The following is a 7,936-nucleotide window of genomic DNA, read 5'->3' as shown; positions in this document are numbered from 1 at the left end:
AATAACTGAGGCTGAACTGGCCGTTTGGCACTATTATGGGAACACTAAGAAAATCTCACACATCTCCACAGGCTCTAGTGTGGAGCCGCTGTGTCACTCTAAAAATCAGCTGCCTACAGATTTACTATTAAGTGCAAAATAGGCATGTCATACAGTTTGAGCTACTCTTACTCAATGTTCTATTTTTGCTGCATTCCTTATTCATATGATGACATAACATTTTCTGCTGTTGAACTTCCTATGTATGTGCAAGAGAACCTTATACCAAGTGAAGGTTGTAACTTCATCTTTCAACTCAGAGGATCCCCTGGGCTGGAATACTTAGAAGTTATAGCTTCTTTAAATAAATTAATACAAATAACCCCCCTTTCCCTTCCCAGGAAGCAGGTCACGCTGCCCCATCTTCCAACCCAGGACTGCTCTGGTGGCCCAGTTCCTTTATGTCCTCTGAAAATGCAATGTCAAAGCATCTCTGTCTTTGTTTACAGGTGGAATTTCTAGGCTCAGCCGGGGACAGAGGTGGTCTAGCCGGACACAGTTCTTTGTCCCCATCATCCTGTACATTTCTTTCCTATTCTGAACTGGTGGAGAAGAGATGACTAGCATTTTTAAAGTTATGCTGAGAGATGGTAAATATCCCACAAAGAATTTTTTTTAAGTTTGTACTGCTTCAGAGACAATCCATAAGTGATAAAAGTCTGGGGGAAGGACCCCAACCCACATCGGATCCGGACTCATCTTCTTCAGGATGTTCGGTTGACAGAAATAGGATAGCCCATGCGAATTGTGCTTGAATTACTGGAAATATGAAGCTGATGATTATGGAGTGGGTAGGAGGGGGAGGGCAGGGGGAGAAACAGTAGGTCCCAGGGGATAAGTAATTGGAACTAGGGTTTAAACATAACAAGAAAAAAATAAATAAACATAACAAGAAACTGTTAAAGGAATAAAATGTCTCCAAGTTTAGGAAATTCAGGGGGTTAGGGAGAGTTTAGAGGTGGTCCATGGTATAAGAGTCATGAAACTTACGTGGCTGCTTGCTCTGGAGCATTTTTTTTTTTTTTTTGGCGGATTAGAAACTGCTAAGGAAGCATGTACTAAATTACTGACCACCTGGCAGAAAAAGGACTCCACGTTTTTGATGAGGTTAGAAATATTTTTACATATGACCTTGAAAAGAGGAAAGATGCGTGAGGTGAGACAAATTCCATGCGAATTAAGCAAGTGCTGGTAGAAATTCCATAAGCCCCAGCTCTCCTAATAACCATATGCATTTTGAGAGGTGTAAAAGGATTCACCATGTTAGTTCAATTGACTCAGGTGGAGGAGAAGTACGTCCCACAGTAAGGGAAACAAACAACATAGGGTTCCTGGATTGAGGGGAAAAGCAGAAGAAATTATACAGGAGCAAATTTACAAGTTTCTCCTTTCATGATAAGAGTGAACTTCTAGACATATTCATGGAATCTCCTCTGTCAGGGGAGACCCCATCTTCTACCTCTAGTGCGTTAACAAAACACTTCTAGCAGATGGCATTGTGGAAAAATTCCGAAGTTCAAGTGCAGTCTAACAAAGGTCCTGGGGGCACGTGTAAGAAGCAGCCAACCTCGAGAAGCTCTGGGTTCTATTCCATGTGTCTGCCTCAAGCCCATTCCATCAGAAGGGATTTCAGTCCCCTCTCTATAAGGTTGGTGGTGCCACGTGTGAACAGAGGGAGAGGGGCGATCAGCAGTGCTGGGCAGCAAGTATCAGTTATTTACAAACACCAATTGTCTGTGAATAACCTTTGGTCCACATTCAGCTACCACATCCAATGGCGCCTCTGTGGCTGGAGCTTAGCAAACTACCTTATCTGTTTCCCTCCCTCCAGACACTTTCGTACAACTATTTCTCTTACTAAAATCCTTGCATGTTTAACCTGTCTTGGCATCTGCTTCTCAGAGGATCCAGACTAATATCTTTCCTAATTAGTACAAGAATCTTCTAGATCATGCATTCTCAATGGGTGATATCATCCCAAAGGAGGTGAAAATTGGTTCTTGGGTACATAAGAAAACTTTGATATTACAGTTGTTTGTGGGCCACAAATCAAGAGATAGACCGTATCTGTGGTATCAACATTTCATAGAGGAGAGGCAATTAGGAAAAAAGAATCTAAAAAAACTCCTTGTGAGGGCAATACTTTTAAAAAGATTGAGTAATTGTTCTAGATGAGTCATTCTGCCAGAAAGCAAAGATTTCAGAGCTCATGTCAAGGACCTCTCTGGATTGCATTATAGCCAAGTCTTAGAGTCAGTATGCCTCTTTGGTTTTGATGTGTGAATTAACGGATATGGAACAGATGAACTCAGACTGTCATATACACTTCCCCAAGTTCAGGAGGTTTTAGATACTCAGTAAGAAGCCAATGGTTCTCAACATTAGACCTAAGAAGTAAGAACTTCCTAACACATGTATTTCTGTCATTATGCTCAGACACATCCAGCTACAACCTTCTGGAGAGCTTGTCCTTGATGGAGGAGACTAGCACAACCCAAAGTCTGCAATCATCATCTGGTTGTCCAGGAGTACCTTGAAAAAATGTTGGATGACAATTCTCTCTGGATGTCTTACACGTCAGCACATCTTGCCATAAGGCTTCAACAGCTTATTTCCAGACTATCTTAAAAGGATGGTGGCATAGCAAACAGCCTTTGAAGATAAAAAGTGTCTCCTTCCAAGTAAGAGGGGATATTTGTTTCCTGATCAGGATAAAGAAGATAATGTCCCCTCTAGGCAAATGTGGGGCATGTTTGCTAGAAGCCTCCTTATAAGATTGGGGGTTTACTAAGCTTGGGGTTCCCCAGCTGAGATAAGCCCATTGCATGGGCAGTATCCACCCGGGCCCATCACTACATCACCCTCATGGGGCTTGGGGGCAAGAGGAACCAGTGTGAACTTGAAGCTCATGCTGTCTGCTGTGCCCTGAGTAATAACGTCCTTTATCTCTGATCCAGGAATCTTGTGTCTCCTTCCAACATCTATGAAAAGGTAGCAGGTTAACTTGTTTCCTGGCAAGTAAGGTGAAATCTCAGAGCCTTCATGGTCCTTACCAGAAGCAGAACCAGGGAGGAATTACATTCTTTCCTCAGTGAGGAAGCAATAAATTGGGCAAGAAGATGGATAGAGCTGACAACTCCCAGGACTGGGGAGAAAATGGCACTCCTTCTTTGAGGGAGATGGGTTCTCCTCCTCTTACAGCACAGACGAGAGAGTTTTTCCCACCTTGGAGTCTTAGAATCCAAGCTTGCAAACCCCAGATTCTGAGTTCAGAAGGAGAACATGGTGAAGATGATAGAGTGTTGTCTTTGCTGCACTTCCCAAGTGGTTAGATCCTGCCTGATGTTTAAGGTGCTCTGATGTAAAAACTCCTTCCACTCACCTCTATGTAATAACTGTGGGGGAACAGAGTGGGTCTCCATGGCTGTAAAGCTCAAAAAATTATAGTAGGGGATAGAGCGTAAAGGTCACCCTTCATGCCCTTCAGTGTGTTACATCCTTATTGGGGGCAAACAGTTTCTTTTAGTTTAATAACATTTTAAAGTTATTCCAAGAGAAAATCAATAAAAGAGACTTCTGTTTATCTTGTAGATGCTCCATGGTGAAAAATGTATGCTAATACGAGGGCCCTAGAGTTGGGGGTTGTGGCAGAATAAAGCTGAGATGATGAAAGGAGGGGTATGAAGGAAAAGAAAGGGAGGGGCTAGATCAATGAACAGGGGACCAATGGACACCTTGGGCAGCCATCCAAGGTTTGTCCCAATGGACTTATCAGAAATCCAATGAGAGATATAAAGAAATGATAAAGGAACTTATGCTGGACTTTGAGAGTGCTCATGATAAGCTACTATATTATTTTTTCTATGTAATATGTATTATGTACATCTATTATATTATTATTATTATTATCATAACTAAAATTTATTGAGGATCCACTACATTCTGGGCACTGTTTTAAGTGCCCTCAATATATATTAACTAAGTTAATTTCAATAAGACTTTGAAGTAGGACCACTGTACTTCTTATTTTATAGATGAGACAATGGAGTCACTGAGGTGATAAATAACGTGCCAAAGTTTACAGAGTTAATAAACTCATCCAGACAGCCTCGTTCCAGAGCCCCGATACTCGACCACTTTACAGCTTCTCTAACATTCTGTTTCTCTCCCTCAGATACTCCTAAGTCTCCTGTATCCTGGGCTCGCAAATAGTACTGTCAAGAGGAGAGTTCCAGGAACTTTTACTAATTCTGAAAGAGAATACTGAATCTCCTTAAACTTTTCTTGATATTATATAATCATCATGGTGAATCCCAAATACCCTGATGTCATTCGGTGAAACTTCACAGACAATTCAATTGACGATTCAATTTATTTTGCCTGTCATTCTGTGTCTGTTTATCTGGCAGTTTTCCTTCTCTTCTTTTTTCTTAAGCCAACTGTACACTTTATTTTTATTTTATATTTTATTTATTTATTTATTTTTGGCCGTGCCGCATGGCATGCGGCATCTTATTTCCCCAACCAGGGATTGAACCTGTGCCCCCCTGCAGTGGAAGCGCGCAGTCCTAATCACTGGACCACCAGAGAATTCCCTCCCTGTCTTCTTGATTAAGCTGAGTGGTGTCATTTTTTGATGTTTTGATGAATCTAGCACGGTTATATGACATGTTAACATTAGGGGAAGCTGGGTGAAGATTTTATGAGACGTCTCTGTATTATCTTCATTACTCTTCTGTAAATCTATAAGTATTTCAAAATAAAACATTAAAGAAGGAAAGGCAGAGGCCAGGTGTGACTATCACTGTGATTCTTGGCTCCTTGAATCACACCTTGGCTCCGTCACTGATTACTGCCTTGCTTTTCCTATTAGACCCATAGCTTCCTCATCGTTAATAAGCTTGCAGGGTAACGATCGTTATATACGGTTCTCTCGGGAGGGTTAAATGAAACAATGCATTGAATGGTTTTAGCATACAGCTTATCAAGCAAATGTTCAAAAATTGCAGCTCTAACTATCCTTCCTATTACCATAAAGAGAGGTTCTTAATCTGAGTCCATGGAAGATTTCAAAAAATCTGTGAAACCCATAAAACTATCCATAAAATTGCCGCATAAGCTCATGTACATTTTTCTGGAATCTAACACATTCATACATTTCACTGGATTCTCAAAGGGGACCCCTCCCAGATGATTTTAACTCCTGGTCTAAAATAAAGGCTTTGAAGATTCTGAGGTAGAGAATGAGGGGCTTAGTTCAAAAGTACCTTTTGTATTTTTATTGTATGTTATTTTCAGAGAATTGGGCTGCTCAAGTTTTTTCCATATATAGATTTTTTTTCCCCCTTAGAACATGCTTCGATTGAAGGAGTGAGAAAGGGCATCGGATTCGTGAAACTGAAGGGGTGGCATAGGAGGGTCATTTTACAGCCTCCATCACTCCCAATCCTCTTGCTTTATCCTGTATGTACCACTGCCTGACCTCATATCTACTGATGGACTTGTTGATGGTCTGTCTCCCCACTAGACTGTAAGCTCCAGGAGGGCAGGGGTGTCTTTGTTCACCGCTGCATCCTCAGCTCCTGGAATATTGCCTGGCGTGTGATAGGCCCTTGGGAAACATGAATTGAGTGAAGGAAGTTGGCAACGTGTAGGCTGAGAGGAAGGAAAGCTGGGCTGGGAGCCCCAGAACAGAATGCGATCACTGGGATTTTTGGCATGAAGCTGAGCCTGTCAGTCTCACTGTCCAGACAGCCCTGGGTCCCATCTGCTGCTGCCTTCGCCCTTCTTAGCTTTCCATGTGGCCCCCCCCAAATCTGCAGGGACCATCAGGGGGTCTGCCCTTTCCCAGCAGCATTTGTGAGAGAGGCTCGGTTTTCATGGAGCTAAGACCACAGAAGGGTGGTGTTATGGGCTGAATTGTGTCCCGCCAGATTCATATGTTGAAGTCTTAACTCCTAGGACCCCAGAATGTGACTGTATTTGGAGACAGGTTTTTAAAGAAGTAGTTAAGTTAAAATGAGGTCTTTAGCGTGGGCTCTAATCCAATATGAGTGGTGCCTTTATAAGAAGAGACACAGAGGAAAGACTATGTGAAGACACAGGGAGAAGACATTCATCTACAAGTCAAGGCAAGAGGCCTCAGAAGAAACCAATCCTGCCCACACCTTGATCTCAGAGTTCCAGTCTCCAGAACTGTGAGACAATAAATTTCTGTTGTTAAAGCCACCCAGTCTGGGCTACTCTGTTATGGTGGCCTGAGTGAATGAACACACATGTATACCAGTATTTAGGGTCTAATTTCAGGGTTCTGTTGAGAGTTGAGCCCTGCAGACAAGAAGATGCAAGTTCTGTCCTTCCTCAGTATGGTATAGGTAGTGGTTCTCAAATGTGGTCCTCTGAGCAGCACACTTGTCATCAACTGTGTGCTTGCAAGAAATTCACCGGACCTACTTCAGATTTGCTAAACCATATTCTCTAGGAATGGAGCCCAGGAAATTTTAAAGAGACCCCCCATGACTCTCAGGCACGTGGACATTTGGGGTGTCACTGGGGACAAAGTTGTAGGGTGTGGGTTTCGTCTCCATAACTGGACTCAGCCATTCCCACCGATGTTGCCACACTTCCCTTCAAGCATTGCAAGAGTAAAACAGTGAGAAAAGTGTCATTATTGGTGACTTCACTTAAAATTAAGAAACGCAAGGCTGTCTGGTGTTGAGGCAGAGAATGAACTCACCTGAAAGTTCAATGCTTTGATATATACATGGAAGCAATAGGCCTGAGAAACCACACTGCTGGCAATTCAGTCAAGACAATCAAAAATAATTAGCTTTTTCCTAAAGGAGATCAATAAAAAATTGAGTTCTCTTGCAACAGAATATTCTAAAAATCTCTAGTGCTTCAAGCCTTGTCTAATTGCAAGAGTCTCACTGGGCTCCTTTGCCCAAAGAGAGTTTTGCGTTCTATTGCCAGGGAACACAAAGTCATGTTTGAGGCTTCTCAGGGGTTTTCCTCTTTCTGGATGGGCAATTTTAATGAGTGATTTTGCTGATAAAATGTGTAATTCCTGGAAAGGTGAAAAGCCACTGAGTCTTTCTGGCAAAACTCTGCAAAGAGTGAAGTTTGAAAATAAAAGCTTAGGGTCTCAAGACTACAAATTCACCCCACTCCCCAAACCCATAATTCCCTTAAGGTACCCAGGACCCCTGCCCGAGGGGACCTTGTCTCCGCATACGTGACTTCATGGATAAATAAATGCACATCGACAAATGGCTGCATCTCTAAAGGAGTTTGACAGTCTTGCTTCTGCTTCTTGCTGATGATAGAAAAGCCTGATCTCTTTTCCAGACCAACAAGCAAGAGAAGTCAGTACCTTCTCCCTCTCTGGTCTCCTGGACAATTCTGACCGCTCACCTCCATGATTTCAACCGTCACCTGTACCAAATACCAGCCCCATTTCTTCAGCCGTGACCTTCCTGACCTTCCATTTTGCTCACCAGTTCTGGTGACTTCTATCTGCCTATCTTGTAAGCAACTCAAATTCAATACATCTTAGACTTCAGCATTATCAGTAACTTCACCTCCATCATTTCAATGCCAAGCAGCACAATTTCAGTTCACAACTTCCTATGTGCTTACTCCCTGCAAGCCATTGGTCTTAGTATATCTGTAGTCTCTCCTTACATACCTACCGTCACATCTCTCCTAACCCAGCTTAGAATAATCACTCCTTTCATTAACCCTCAACTGCCTCGACCCTTTCCTTTGTCGCATCATTATAATCACTTTGCATCAAGCCCCATCTTTTGTTCAACTGGACTCTCCTTTATTCAGCACCTGCACCAAGCAGATGAACCTGGCTAGAAAAAAACCCTGGATCATACTGACAGATCTCACT

Source organism: Balaenoptera ricei, chromosome 21 (assembly GCF_028023285.1).
Source record: "Balaenoptera ricei isolate mBalRic1 chromosome 21, mBalRic1.hap2, whole genome shotgun sequence".
Taxonomy (NCBI): Eukaryota; Metazoa; Chordata; class Mammalia; order Artiodactyla; family Balaenopteridae; genus Balaenoptera; species Balaenoptera ricei.
The sequence above is the reverse complement of the archived record's forward strand: the minus strand, read 5'-3'. Positions refer to the sequence as shown.